This window comes from Rattus norvegicus, chromosome 3 (genome assembly GCF_036323735.1).
Source record: "Rattus norvegicus strain BN/NHsdMcwi chromosome 3, GRCr8, whole genome shotgun sequence".
In the NCBI taxonomy this organism is placed as follows: domain Eukaryota; kingdom Metazoa; phylum Chordata; class Mammalia; order Rodentia; family Muridae; genus Rattus; species Rattus norvegicus.
In genome coordinates, this window is record NC_086021.1 from 22,984,343 (window position 1) to 23,000,830 (window position 16,488).

The 16,488-nt window shown below is 42.7% G+C and overlaps 1 pseudogene; it reads right to left on the bottom strand.

The window, feature by feature from the left end:
• Positions 1–1,011: 1,011 nt before the first annotated feature.
• Positions 1,012–16,488, bottom strand: part of Uba52-ps25 (ubiquitin A-52 residue ribosomal protein fusion product 1, pseudogene 25) — a 40,360-nt pseudogene continuing 24,883 nt past the window's right edge.

A 16,488-nucleotide genomic window follows, 5' to 3' on the forward strand; every position in this document is an offset into this window, starting at 1 on the left:
AGTGGCCCCTCTTGTTCTTTCTTGGGCAGTCCCTGACCCAGTGTCCTTTTTCTTCGTATTAGGCACACTGATCTTTAGCCAGGAATTCTCTTCTGTTCCCAGGTACTATCTTCCTAGGTTTCCTAACTACTGTGGCCAATATGTGTTCCTCTCTCATCTTTTATCTCTCTTTAGCTCTCTAACTTCTTCTTTTTGTCTCTTTTCTTCCCTAGCTTCCTGCTCTTTTTACCTCTTTCTTTCTTTCTTTCTTTCTTTCTTTCTTTCTTTCTTTTTTTTCAGTCTCTCTGCATCTTCTTCTACAGCTATTAGGTGCTGTCCACTTTTCTGCACAGACCCTGAACCACGCATCAAATTATTTTCTCTGCAACTTACAATAACTCTCTCAGTGACTTAGCTTAACCCTTCAAATTTCTGTAACTTTCTCTTCCTATCTTTTCCTTATCTTACCCAGATTGCTGGGGCATTTTCCAGCCCCTTAGAGACCCACCCTTGGAGCCTGGCGGCAGACCTGGCACTCTCTACCTTCAGGCGTCTGAAGAGAGCAGGCAGAAGTGAGGGCCTTCTATCCGTGTCTGGAACTTTTTTTTTTTTTATAACCTGTTGACAGCATTTCTGATCTTTTAGGCAGCTACTCACTAAGTTGTCAAACCGGCTGAAACTCCGACTTTAAGATTCCTTGTTCCCAAGCAAAATTTAAATCTTCCCCAACTCATCACCGCTGACTGTGAGCACAAGAACAGATAAAACACTGTTTTACAATACCACAGAAAACAATCCAGACAAACAAGACCAAGACAAAGCATCCTATATCCAATTTCCACAGATGCCTGGTACCTTCAGTACATGGCCCAAACTGCAGCTTAACCTTAGCTGCTTCTGGGATACCAAACACAGAAACAGAATACAGACAACAGACACTAACACATCTAAGCACACTAGTCCGTGCCTATACTCAAATAGGCAGCAGAACGCGACCTCCGAAGTCAAGTCACAGTCAGATCTTTTTGCCTGTCAGTTGCCGGGTCCTCCCGACAAAGGCTGGCTCTCGGAACATCTCTCACGTGTCCCAGAGCCTGCGCGATTGAGGCGTCCCCCGGTGTGCTTTCTAAAAAGGAAAAAAGAAAGAAAAAGACTATTCGGAGTAGGAATCCTTCATCTACTCACAGGTGCCATTTCGGGGTGGGGAACCCTCTTCCACCCGTGCACAGGGCAGGAATCCTCCTTCTGCCCAGACAGTGCACTCTCAACCTAGCTTTCTACGGGGTGGGGAACCTTCTTCCACCCGTGCACAGGGCAGGAAACCTTCTTCTGCCCAGACAGTGCACTAAGACTCTCGTGCACAGGGCAGGAATCCTTCATCTACCCAGACAGTGCACTAAGACACTAAACCGGTACCGAAAAACACAGACTATAGGACTTTATTCACACACACACACACACACACACACACACACACACACACACACACGCACACATTCAGCGGCTGCTTTCCAGCACTCACACTTACGTACCTCCAAGTGGCATTCGGGGTTCCGGGGGGGTCACGCTCCGATCCCGGACGAGCCCCCAAATGAAAGAGCATACCCCAAAACGGGGAGCCGCGTCTCTCACTCCGATCGCGGGGTGGGGTGCCCCCAGGAATCACGAGTAGCCATTCTTGATGTAACAGCAAGAGGTAGCTTTTATTAACGAGATCCCGGGACTTAGCGGGATCCCGGGTCGACACGAATCTCACACAGGAGACAGAGGAATCAACCCCAAGCTTCCAAACTTGGGGGTTTATATAGGGGAGGTAAGGGGCATTCGCGCCGTTACACATGGTTGGTCAATTCAAAAGGTGCACGGTTACTTTCGGCGCGAAATGACATCAGCAAGTAGTATGTGTTATCTAGCAGTTCAGCAGGCAGGTAGGGTGGCTCATCTCACTCAGGGGGGTGAAGGAAGGGGAGGGGGTGGCTACGGATGGTCAGTGTCCTTGAGGCTGATAGCTGGTTTGGCAAGTCCTATCTCTGGCTCTCCCTCAGGCACATCCCGCCCTGCACATCCGGACTCTGACAATGAGCAACCTTTATGAAACTCTAGTTCTGCACATTCGGGCTCTAACAATGAATAACCTTTATGAAACTCTAGTTCTACACTGTCTTGCCAGTCAACACCATATCTCCACTGGATCTGAGGAAGCTATATACTGCCTTAGGAGGGCAAAACATAGTAAAGAACTCCGGAGAGACTCTGGTCACCAGCCAGCAAGAACCAAACTGCCAAGAGACCTGTAAATGAGCTTCTGGAGTCTTGAGATGGCACCACAACCATGGTTGACTTTGGTTGCAGCCATGTGATAGACCCTTGAAGCAAGGGCCTCATTTAAGCCATAACACATTCTTAATTCATAATGACCCTGAGAATTACTAAATATGTGTTGTCTTAAGGCATTTCATATGAGAGGAGTTGCTGGACATCAATAGATAACCAAATCAGGAGAACACTGTGCTAAGGAAACTAAACTTGAAGAGTGTTTGGTTTTTTTGTTTGCTTGTTTGTTTTGTTTTGTTTTTTAAAGTGATTACTGTCATGTGATTGGTGTATGTCAAAGCTTATCTTTAAACCCAGTTTTGTCTTGTCTCTGGACTTCTACTTTCAACTGCAAATTGTACTGACTCAATGGCATTTTTACTTTGCAATGTAACTTAGGTTAGATACACCTCTGGCTATGCTATCAGCTGTCAAATGCCACCTCCTACATTTCATGATGCAGAATAACTGAAACACTAGTCCCTTTCCCTGTGGTGGGTAAATTTTTCCACCAGTCTACAAATGACCCTTTGTATCCCTCAAGGTATGAAGCAAGAGTCTTCAGAATGCTTTCCTGGACAACAACTTGATTTAGAAGGCTCTTGCTCAGCACATACCCCACGTTTACTGACCAAGGTGCAATGTCTTCCCATATCTCTCTTGTGATCTACTTAGAAACCTTCAGTATGTTTTGGGAGAAGAAATGTTGTCTTATTCTGAGCCTGTCAAATGCCTAGAAATTCAAGGATTATTTGTTGAGTGAGTGAAGCCCAACAAGCCAGCCTGGGACTAGGACCCAGTTTTGCTGGCCCAGAAAAGCAGTCTTTCTCACTGTCCACCCCACCTTTTCTACTAATGGGACCTAATTTGCAATCCTCTTTACCAGGCTGCTTAGCAACCCACCCACTACTGTACTCCAGTTTTCATCAGTCTCCCATTCATTTGGCAATATTCCTACAAGCTTACCCAGGTGGGTAAGCTATGATGGCTTTCATGACCTGGTCCTCGACCTTACCGGCCCATGATCACAATTAGGTTTGGAAACTGAAGCATATGTACAAGGCTCTAACATACCATGTAGTCACCAGCAAAACAGGCAAACTGACTTTGAAAGTAAAGATAGTACTGGATTTGATTCTTACATAATCTGAGGATCAAGAAGTGAATCCGGCAGAGAGATGGCTGAAGTGAATGGTCTTGTGTCCCTGATTTACAGCTGTGCTTAAACAGACATTCTTTGGAGCATTTACATTTATTTTTAAATGACTCCATGGCATCAAAAGAGAGGCTTCTCCTTTAAAATGTCACTTTATGTCTTGGGGAAAAGACAATTTCTGTCATAGCTGTTCCACTAATCAGAGGGAAGAGCTGCTTCTCTGGTACCTATAGCTCCGTTTGCAAGGATAGAATTTCTGTGAGCTGCCCAGCTGGCTGAAGAGGCAGAGGCCCCTTTCAAGCTCAGATTATAAGGGACTACAGAAGTGCTTAGTCCTCTTGGGCTGGGTCCTTATGGTGACTGACACCATTTGAGAACTGAGATTATTTTATCCCCCTCAAGATAGGGACTGAACCAGACACCATGCTTCCAATTGATCTCACGTATGTGACTCTCCACACATTCCTGTTATGAATACTGTGACCTCAAGAATGATGATACTTCCTGTTATTTTGCTTAGGAAAATGAAAGCACATCTGTTCCTCTGAGTGCAGATAGATGCAAGTTCTCAAGAGCACGTTCCTTGTATGGGGAGGGGGGGGGAGCATGCTCAATGGTTAGTCAGATGAGCATGCTCAATGTTTAGTCAGATGAGCATGCTCAATGGTTAGTCAGAGGAGCATGCTCCATGGTCAGTCAGACGAGCATGCTCAATGGTTAGTGAGATGAGCATGCTCAATGTTTAGTCAGATGAGCATGCTCCAAGGATAGGCCAGAAGTATATGCTCCATGGACTGTCAGACAAGCATGTGCCATGCAAAGTCAGGGGAGCACACTCTCTGTGTAGCCCAGCTCTTGTAGTACTCAGGGACTCTTCGCATAACTTTGCTATCCAACTGTATTCCAAGGTTGGTGTGATGGCCTGTGAAAAAATAGAATAGGGCAAATTAGCACGTCTTCTCAGACTGAGGCTCACATGGAATTATGTTGGGCCTAAGAAATACCACGCGCAAGATAGTATTTGATGTAAGATGTACTGTGTATAATGACTGTGAGTCTTGCAGTCTTGTCATCTGTGTTACTGACCATGTAGGTTTCCTATAATTTTAAATACAGAGATGGTATGGGGGGGGGGCAATTCAGATTCTTTCCCAACAGCATTCCTCTTCTTTTCTTTGGACTCAAAAGCTTCATACTGTTCAGATTCTAAGTGCAGCAAAGCTAGGAATGGTGGCCCCCATTTTTACAGACAACTAAAATTGGTCCAGCAGTCATGATTACAGTTGCTACCTCTTCCATTGCAGAACACATCCCTTGGATGTCTGAAATGTGTGTTAGGGCTTTTCCTATGCACCCCTAGGACAGCATTGAGTTGTTAATTAGGTGCAGCTGAAGGGGCTGGAGACAGCTCAGCAGTTAAAAGAATTTGCTGCTCTCAGAGAGCCCCTGAGTTTGGTACTGGGCACCCACTTCATGCAACTCAGGACTGTCTCATACTCTAGAGAATGTGGAAACCAGAGACATGCAGACACACATACCTACACGTAGTTAAAAATCATAATAAAAGTAATCCCTAAAGGCATTAACAAAACAGAATGGAACAAGATGCTTTAATAAGACTTACTGAAAAAAACTTATGCATTATTTATTTCTGGAAGTTTGGGGGCTGCAGGGAGTTGGCCATAAATAACTAAGGCAATAAAATACAAAGCCATGGATAAAGGGCGATGCCTGAATGCCTTTTCTCATTCCTACAAGTGTCTTCTGTGTCTTCAACCATTCCCTTCCCATTGGCCTTTCTCCTAATCCCTAACTATACCCCTGTCAAGCCATTAATGTTTTTCTCTACTTCCTACTGCATTGATTTTCTTCCTCTGCATTTTTAGAGCCTCTGCTAAGAAGGAATTTAAACTAGCCATGTGCCTTCCTTTACAATACAGGGAAATGGACTGTTCCATTTCCACCAATAGATGGCTCAGATCGAGACCAGCTATGAAATCATATGACAAAATTCTCTATCCAATTTCCAGCCTTTTACCTTTAGACATCTTTGGTATTTCTCGCCCTTCTGGAGTCTCTTTCTAGAAATTCTCTGCCCGGCTCTCCTCTCTGGTCATCTCCTTATATTCTTCCTTAAGGTCTTTGTTTTATGCCTCTGCTCTAAAAGCATGTCATTACTGAGGCCTGATTCTCTTTCTGCTCCATGCCATCCTGGAGTGTCCAGACTCTTCTAATGGCCCCTGCTCACAGCTAGAGTCTCAGACCCAGCCCTGAGCCTTTGGCTTTTGAACTTACATCCAGCCTTTTGCTGAGTTTCCTATGAGACTCCACATCAAGAACTAGAAGAATTTCTACATTCCACATTTCTTCTAAAGGCATGTATTGTTACCATTAGCCTCCTGCAGGTCCTCATTGTATCTCACCTGCTCCCTGTGGTAGAAGAAATGGTAGCTTAACTTATTCGTTGTTTATTCCCAGTTTCCCATGCCCAGACCTTTTATACAAGGAGAATTACTGCTTGCTTAGCTTTTCTTACAGCCAAAGGTGGCCATTGGAGGTGGTATGTACCTGACTTGCAGAAATCTACTGAGGCTGTTGGTCTCTGGAAGGGACTTTATGATGGATGATAAAGGAACTGTTGGCTTATATCCCATTCTTGTATCATTAAACACAATTGCAAGGTCTTGTGCTCAACCAACCATCTTCTTATGGCAGAATGGCCTCTATGAGAGCAAAGCATGACAAAGCCAAACTGCAGAGAGCCCTGCCCTCCTGTCACCACCCCTTCACTGTGAGAGAAAACACACTGCTGCTGGCGTAAACTTTTCTTACATGTAGGAATTCCTATGCCTTATTAATACACTCTACACTTAACCCTGCACTGTCCATAAAATTTAAACAAATCTATGGTATATCTCTGTCTGACATGCTTGGGTGGAGCTTCCCCACCTTCCTGGAAAGCTAATGCTGTTCTGTATCTCCTCTGATATATACTGTTCTTTCCAGCCTTACATCCTCAGAATACTGAACTGTTTCTCTCCAGTACACCATCTGCAATAACAGCTGAATTCAGGTATATCTCAGCAGATGCTGCTCCTTGCCATTCCCACCTGCAGATGTTCCAAAGAACATGCTCTTTCTGCATGCCTAATACTTGGGCATGTGTTTCTCAGCCTTTCCTCTAAACTCTCCAGTACTCTAGTTAGGTCTGTCATTTCCAAAGGCTCCTGGGTTTGAACTGTAGTTTCATGTCATGGTACATCTTTGACCCACTCTGTCTGTCTCTGTCTCTCTGCTCTCTTATCTACCTTATGTAGTCACTTAAGAATGCTTGTTTCTCTGATCATAGGACAAGAGAAAGCTTTAAAAATGTATTCCTGGCTGGATTTGCATAGTCATTGGAATGTGGTCAGCGATGCATAGTATCTCTTTATCTTATTTTTCACAGCACAGACCTGCTACACAGGGATGTTCAGTAAACCCTTGCTGACATGAATAGGAAAAAATACTACTAGAATGGCTTTCCTAACTCCCACACTTTCTCCTGTATAATCCACTCCCTGATTCTTTGCATTCTTGCTACATTCTTGATTGTTACTAGGAATACATGAGAGTTGAGTTAAAAAACAAAGAAAAACAAGAAGCAAACCCACACACAAATTATACTTAAGTATATTCTATCAGTCTCTATGTCCTCCACACAGAAGTCTTCCCCTCCCCAGACTCTGTTTCTCTTAGGTTCTACTTTTCATTTCCTTTAAGACTTTCCCAGCTGCCCTAACACAGTGTTCTGTAAATAAATGCTGGTGTACTTGTGATGATGCAGAAAGAGCTCATGGCTGCCCAAATATAACATCAGTGTGAGCTGTCTCCACTGGGTAGTGAAAGCAGCCATGTTTCCAGTTGTCTTTGGCTTTCTTTGTGCTGTTTGCCTAGATATGCTCTGCTTTTCCCCAAATCAAATCACCTGTTATTGTTACATGTGATCTGCTGGCCGTCAGCATTTCCTTTAGAACTTGGTACTTGAGCCAGAATGATGTTCCTGAAGTCAATGATAGCAATAGCAAGCTTTAACTGAGCCATCTATAACGTACAGAGCTCGGTCTGGGCACTCTTTCCACTGTTTTGTTTATCCAGTAATCGTGCCTCATTTTCAGATACTGAAATGGAGTGTAGAGGGATTACCTGCCTTAACCAAGAACCCATTCAGCAAGAGTGAAAACCAAACTTCAAGCCCACGCTATCTGACCTCTGACCTCCCTCAAAACATGGGCAACAGCTGAACCCCTAATTCTGCCAGCCAGTTCTTGTGTTCCCAATTTTCATGAAGGTAGAATTATGTGTGCTCAAATGGACATACCTCATAAAATTAGAGGACTTTAAATATCTGAATTCTTTAGTCTGAAAAAATATGACACCATACCCTTTAAAAGCTTGTAGTCTAGATTTGTTGATGATGTTCTCATAATTTATTAAAAATTTATTACACAATAGACATTGCAATGGATTCACAATCTTCATCACATCGTATGAGATAAGAAAATTGAGATTTTGAAATTTTAAGTGGCTTGCTCGTGTTCCAACAGCTAACAGTGTAAGAGCCGTCCCCGAGTTGGGGAGCCTCTTGCTCTAGTCATGGATGGGGTGCCCCAGGAAGCATGAATAGCCAGTCGTGATGTAACAACAAGAGGCAATAATTTTTGTTATTATTAACGAGATCTCGGGCCAACACGTGTCTCACACACAGGAGACAGGGGAATCGACCATGAGCCTCTAAAGGTGGGGGTTTATATAGGGAAAGCCAGGGGAATTCGCGTGGTTACACATGATTGGCTGGTTCGAATGGTGCACAGTTACTTTTGGCTCAGAATTACATCAGCAAAGGGTACGTGCAATCTAGCATCTCAGCAATGCAGGGGGGTGACTCATCTTTAGGGAGTGAGGGAAGGGGAGGGGGCAGCTCCAGATGACCAGGAGGGGGCGGCTCCAGATGACCAGTGGCATGTCCGAACTTTGTAAAATTTAACTCTTCAACAGTAGCTAAATGAGAATCTGAATGGCCCGAAAAGCAACCTTGTCGGCACCAGCACCGACAAGGTACTGAGAATCGGGTGAAAGCCTGCAGGATGAAAGAAGCACACACACACAGGTTATTCGGTTCAAGCCAGAAGAGGAAGAGCTTCTGGTTTCTCTATTGACCAAACTATATTTCCAAAGAACACCACTTAGCAGGAATCTGCCAAGCACAGTGGGGAACCCTGGCTGAGACTTCGGTAACAAAGGACCGACTATGTGACCTGAATAAATTAGGAAAATAACCAGGAAGGCCAACCTAATTCTTTGACTCAGGTGAGAAGTACCTGGCCAGACTGTTCCCAGTAGGGGACAAAAAGCTTCCACGTGCAAAGGCAGAGCTCAGTAGGGGTCAAACCTTGCTGGAGATCCAAAGAGTCTTGTTCTGGCTGAAACATTCCGTGAATGCAAACTTCTTGTGCTGTAAATTACAGGGAGAGGCTTTTGATCCTACAATCTAAGACTAAGGCCAGACAGTGACAAAGCAACCAGGCCCAAATCCAATATGGCTCCCACACAACCTCACCCATAAATATAGCTATGCTTCATTAATCCAGCAGCAGGAACAGGGGTTGTAAGCCATCCAGAATTACTGCAAAGTTCTCACAATTCTTCTGAGAATGAGCATCACACATTATACCACAACATAAAATACTAAATGAAGAGTGGTTTCCACTGAGATGGTATCGTTTACTGGTAATAGAATGTCTTGTTACACACTACATGTCTCTTCCTACTGAAATGCTATTGTCATGATTATCCTGGGCAGTAGTGAGTTCTCACTTTCTCAGTGATGGAAAAGGGGGCTATATTCTAAGGCTGCTTTTCTTCTTTGTTTTGGTCATTGTGTTGGCTACTTTTAACTGTCATTTTTACACAATCTAGAATCACCTGGGAAGAGAGTCTTACTTAGGAATTGTTTCGATCATGTTGGACTATAGGCACGTTTTGGTGGTTGTGGTGGTGGTGGTGGTAGATATCTTGAATTTTTTTTTTAATCTCAGCACCCAACGACTATCTTACTCTTGGTACCAATTTTTGTTCTAGTCTTATTTGCCTTACTGTCATTACATATCCTGGCCAGAATCAATTTAGGGAACAAGGGATTATGGTGGCTAGAATGAGAATGGCTGCCAAAGGTTCATAAGTTTGAATACTTAGTAAGAAGTCCTAGCCCACTATGGGCAACACCATTCCCTAGGTTGGGCCCTGAACTATATATAGAAGTGAAAAAAGCTTCTAAGTAACTATCCGTGCAAATATGCTCTCTTTACTCTTGACTGTGAATATTCTTCAGCCATCTGCCTCAAATTCCTGCAATTCCTATGATTTTCCTGAAATAATGGACTGTTACCTGAAATTGTAAGTCAAATAAACTCTGTTTGTCACTATTCTATTGCTATGAGGAGATACCATGACTAAAGCAACTCTTGTAAAAGAAAACATTTAATTGGGGGCTTGCTTACAGTTTTAGAAAATCAGTACACGTTATCATGGCCCGAGGCAAATAAGAAAGTGCTGGGGCAGTAACTGAGAGCTATACATCCTAATATATCCCAGAATGATACACTGGACTTTGAAACCTCTAAACCCACTCCTCCAATAACATGCCTCCTCCAATAAGGCCATACCTCTTCCCAAAGGCCAGTTGAAATAATTCAACTCCCTGATGACTGAGTATTCAAACATATAAGCCTATTGGGGTTCATATACAAAAGAATGTAAATGACTAAACTAAGTACTACACCAAGGACTGTGGAGAACCAACTCACTCATTGGACATTCTGTGCATGTGATGGCTTGTACTGGGTAGGGTTTCTCCTAAAAGGAAGAAACACACAATGTAAAGCTATAAAACGATAGGATACAACAAACTGTGGCTTTCTTCTTTGTGAAACATTAACAGACTTTAAAAATTCAGTTTTTACAAAAATCACGAGCAACAGAATACTGAGGCAGCCACATGCCCCTCCCTCTATAAGAGGTCTGAAATGGCACTGTTGTTTTTTCCTGATCTTTGAGAAGAGACAATCAGACAATTTCAGTTGGGTTCTATTGAAAAGCCCTCATTGGGATCTAGAGGTGAGGTGGTCCATTCAGATATTTTGATGTTCAGAAGCCTACCTCCAAGAAGAAAACCGGACCAACCAACTTAGCCTCAACACAACCCTTTTCTTCTGGTCAACTTTAAATAGTGGGAGGGAAAAATAAAATAATAAAAGCCTAAAGCATAATAAGGTTATGAGGAGGTAAAGAGCTACTCTATCGATAAAAAACTCCACAAAGGTCCGCTGAGGTAATCCAAAGCTAGAAATGAAGCATATAGATTCACTGAATCCCAGACAGTTATATAACACAAGTGTCATGTATTTTACACACTGCAGGGCCCCTAAGAATTGCACCCCAAGCACCATCAACTGTGTCCTATGTATTGAGGACTTACACATTCTGTTTAAGTAGTTTCTGACTACATGTGTTCTCTACTGTGTGGTGATATTTTGGTACAATCCCTCTAGGACCTTGCCCATCCTCCAGGCTTGCCTTCTCTTGGGCATGCTTGAGGTTTAGGCACAGTCAAAACAATAGGTCATTTCTTTCCATTCCCCCTCTGTATTGTTAAGTCAGCAGAAGATAAAGCAACTCGAATTGCACTAAAGGTACCTTGGCTGAATTATACTCAATTTTGTTAGGCTTTCCATTTTAAATTTTCATCGCATTTTTATGTGTATGTATGTATATACATGTATGGTGCAGAGGTCAGAGGCCAACTTGTGGGTGGTAGCTCCTTCTACCATATATGATCCAGGTATTGAATTCAAGTCATCAAGCTTTGTGGCAAAAGCCTTTTGCTGAGCCTTCATGCTGGTCTTAATTTTTATAATAGTTGTTCATGAGGAAAATGGACTTGACAAACAGATCTTATATTCAAGACTATTATTACTGTTGGTGAACTTTCCCATATTGATGTAAAAGGGTAAAGAAACCCTCCTAAACATTAATGATTGAATGAAGTGAGCATTCAACTAAATGGGTGGTTCCTCAGCTAGGCTTTGAGAAATTAGAAATCTACAGAAATAGCAAAGCCCAGGAGTTTAATGTAGGCCTTGTTCTGTCTGAGAACAGAACTTCGACTAGAAGTTGACCCTTCACATCACTGTGCTGAACATTGAGCATCCTATTTCCCCAGTCCATCCCTCTACTGTATTCTGCTGAAATCTGTGACACTGCTCTGTGTAAGGTGATGCCATTATGGTGCAAGGCGAGTCCAGGATAAGGCATACCCTATCATTGGATGAGAAGGAAGGGTAGTTGGGGAAAAGACTAGGAAGGAGGGAGGAGAAAGAGAGGTGAGGAAAATCAAGATGGGGACAACAGAGCAGAATGATCCAGGTCCAGGTGGATAGTTTTCCAAAGCATTATTTAAAATTGGCTCATGAGAAAGGAACAGATTTGAAGAGATAACAGTACTTGTTTGGTTCACATGGTATAAAAGAAACCAGTATGTTTACTTCCCTTTGACTCATGACCCCAGTCCTCACTCTTTTTGTGAGCTACATCTTAAAAGGACAAAGTTTTGCATTTTGCCTTATATTCATAAGTGTATGTTCATCCAAATTACTGGCAGTATTTCATTATTTTTGCCTAAGAAAATGTTGTTTGATTCCTGGCAGCTGTAGTGACTGGTGTTTGCAGGATGCTGGGATTCGGACTGCAGGCCTCATGATCGCACAGCAAGTTCTTTCAACCTGGGAAGTATCTGTCTAATCACCAGACTATAGTTTATAAGGAGGCGAATATAGATTTAAACATGGACACTAAAGGAGGAGTAACACACATGAAAGCATGACAGGCATGAGAGAAGGGGAGGCAGATGTGGGGAGTTGAGCTGTGTAAAGCAAAGACAGAGTGAGCTGGGGCTAAGAACAGATAATTAGAAAAGCTTTTAAGTAATTAATTAATTAACTCATGAATGTATTCTGTGTCCTTATGTCTATATATGTTAGTGTGTGTATATGGAGACCAGAGGACAAATGAGTTGGGAGGTCGTCCTCCTACCCCATGGGGATCCTCATGGGTGATGACAAGTTCCTTTACCCCATTTTAAAAGTGACAATTTTTATTTGTGTGTGTGTATGTTTGTGTGTTTGTGTGTGTGTGTGTGTGTGTGTGTGTGTGTGTGTGTGTGTGTATGGCAGGATTTGTATGTGTGAATGTTGTAGAAATTGTTTAATCCTGACACAGGGTTTCTCCCCTGCCTCTGTCCACTTAGTTCCCAGATAAAAGACACCCACAAGGTTTATATTTACATTAATCAGCAAAGGAGCTGGGCAGATATGGATCCTTTTGCTGTTATGTCTGTTTCACAGCCAATAATCCCACTATAAAGTTAAATTTCCTATGTCTGGGCTTCTCTTAACTCCAATTAGCCAACCTACCTGACCCATGGAGGCTTCCTCCTCCCTTCACATTCTTTTCCCCTCATGGTTCTTCTCTGATGCCAGATGTCCTGGAATGCTAAACCCTGTCTTTGTGTCTTCTGCCCAACTGTTGACTTTTGGCATCTTTATTCACTTATCAGAAATAATTTGGGGAAAAGATCACATCTCATCACTTGGGTCTACTTATGGACTCTTGTCTCTGGGAGAATCAGGCCTTGGGGGTCTGCAGTTAGCATTACAATGCAGAGCAACAGACCAAACCTCAAAACAAGGAGGTCAGGGGCATCTGGTAAGAGTCAGGTTTCAGTGTATGTCCCAGGTAGTGAACTGATTACATCAGGCTTGGCCACACAAGAACCATTACCCACTGAGCTTTCTTATTGGCTCATGAAAAACCTTTTACAGGCTGGTTTGGCCTGGTGGCTCTGCATATGTGAGCTTGCATGTGTGGAGGCCAGAGGACAACCATGGGGTTTACTCTTCAGGTGCCATCAATAGGACAGGTCGACTTGGCCATCTGGCTAGGGAGGATATGGAGTCTCTGTCTCTCCAGCATAAGTGTGTGCCAGCAAACCAGGTTTATTTATTGTTGTTGTTATTTTAATTTGCTTCTTGTGTTTGGACTGAAGTTTATTATCTGAGTTTCTGGCCCCATGGCTTTCTATGTGTGCCGGAGAGGACAAAAAATGTCTGTGATCAATGCGTGTATTGTATATGATTGTTCTAGAGTCTAGCAGAAAAGTGAACAGAATGTTCCTTTCTGGCTTAGTCTTGTTTGATCACACTCAAGGTTTAAGAGGAACTTCTTTGTTTTTTTTTAATGTTTTATTAGGTATATTTTTTTATTTACATTTCCATGTTATTCCCCTTCCCGGTTTCCTGTTCATAAGCCCCCATTCCCTCCCCCACCCTTCCAAGAGGGTCTTCTTGAAGGTTTAGTTATAGGACAAGGGTTGTATAATTCTCAAAACTCCATGATTCTTACATCTAAGATTAATAAGAATGTACTTTGTTTCATTTTTTTCCCTTTTGGCACAATCTCAATTATGTAGTTGAAATGTGGAATAAATTACTAATACTAAAATTATTAAGTGTTCTTAAGTTCACTAGGGCACAGGGCAAGCGATTGGAAAAGACTGGATCTGATGCAAATACTGAGACTTTTCTCTTGCCTGTGCTGGCCCAAAGATAGGCAGCTAATCTGCAGAGGGCAGCATTTCTCTGGCTATTCAGGACCATGGGTCACTCTGTCTGCTTAGCCATTCTCTACGGATTTCATCTGACACTATTTTAGTCTGCTGTAGAGAAATGACAGGAAGCGACTGCTCCTAGCTTGTCAGTTGTAGGGCACGATAGGATGGTTTGGTCACTCCCAGCATACTGAGATACCGGGGAGGCACACTTCCTTAAGCAGAGGATTCTGGTGACTCTTACTGACAAGTAAGCTGCAAACCTGAGGACGTGGCCTTCATGATCATTCTCTCGTGAGAAAGTAACTTTGTTTATAGGTTAATTAGACAACAGCACATCTAACAGATCGAAGAGTTGGACTGCTGACAAGTTTCTCAGTTGGCAAAGAGGTTTGCATCACTTCAATCCAAGATATGCTATTGGTAGGGAAGCAGCAGCTGGTGAGAACTATAAATTGTGGGAAACTTTTATCCTGCTTTGCTTTTAAAAGAAGTTGAAACTGAATAAACTGTGCATTGGCTGACTGGGCTGTGAACCCCCCATATCCAGGTTAATGCAAACCTCACTTGAGACCTCAATGTACTAGACTGTAGCATTGAATTCATTTTTCTGCTTTGGCTCCATAGTTAGGCATGGCACTGTTCAAGAGTTCTCCAAATGAAACACACATGTGCCCAGATGTGCGCATGCACATGCACATGCACATGCACATGCGCACACACACACACACACACACACACACACACACACACCAGTTAATTTTGATACACCTCGAGTATGCCCAATGGCTGGACATTTCTAATCCTCCTGATATCTAGCATACATTTCCCTCTGGTATCCCAGAAGGGATCTATGTTTAAATCTGTGTTTTATCTTTGTTGCTCTGTTACCTTCTGGGAAAGCCTCTACTTTCCCTATAGGGTCCTATTCCCTTCCACCTATATTGTAGGCTGCTTTCTCTCTTGCAGCTCTTAAATCTGATCCTTCTAAATATGGATCATGGTGATTCTCTTCATTCTCCCCTCTCTCAATCCCTTGCCCTTTCTTTCTGTCTTTCTACCCAGCCATTGCTTATATGGCAACACTTTATTTGCAATTAAAGGACTCCAGGAGCCTCAGACCTGGTTTTTTGGGGAGCCAAAATAAGACAATGCTCAACACCAGATGTTGACCCTTTACACATCCATTCTTGATATTAAATCAAGCAAATTTCTTTAAGAATATAGGAATTTGATCCTCAGTACTAGGGAGGGTAAACATAAAGAAGGAAATGGCAGACATTTTGACTGTGGCCTCGGTTCATATGTTGCTGGCTAGAACTTAGTCAACATGCATACTCTTGATTTGATAGTCACTAGGAAATATAATTCATAGTTCCCAACTCTGTACCCTATTAAAGATATAGGTAATGTGAAAGGAAGATAGAACATAACAGTACAGACTCTCTCAAAATTCTCTTAGTCCTCTGGGTTTGTATTCCATTTATTTAAGCATTCCTGAGTGCTCTGTATTCTCTTAGTGGCCATTCTCTGATCCACATTTTTATCTTTAAGCCATTAAATACACCATTTAAAACTGTGGTGAGGGGTTGGGGATTTAGCTCAGCGGTAGAGCGCTTGCCTAGCAAGCACAAGGCCCTGGGTTCGGTCCCCAGCTCCGAAAAAAAGAAAAAAAAAAAACTGTGGTGAAGTGCTAAAATGCTTAAAACGTAAAAATGTAACATTTTGATGATCCTTTTTTAGTTATCATTTTATGTATAAAGGTATTTTTGCTTGCTTGCACGTCTCTACACCACATTCTTGCCTGGTAACCACAGAGGCTAGAAGACAGCATTGGGTACTCCCGGTACTAGAGTTAAAGACAGCTGTGAATCACCATGTGGGTGCTGGCAGTGGAGCCCACCATAGTCCTCTGAGAGAGAAGCCAGTGCCCTTGGCTGCTCAGCCATCTCTTTGGTCCCAACCATTTTTACATGGGTTGTTCAGTAACATTAATACAGTGTGCAACAGACATTACTACCATTCGTCAATAAATCTCTTTCATCTTGGCCTAAGATTCTCCTGTTATTACCCCAGTCCCAAAACACACTCTCCTATTTTCAGTATCTCCTAAATACTTGAAGTATCTGGTCTGAGTGGGATGGGAGAGCAGTTTACCTTTACAACTCACTGCTTTTCTTAGCATCTTGATTTCATGACTATGCTGTTGCACATCCTAAATTTCCTAAGTCTAAATAATATTTCATGTGTGTATGTGGCATGTTTTGTTATTTGATCATATATCAATGTATATTTGGGATTGCTTTCACCTTTTAGCTACTATGAATGCTGCGGTTGG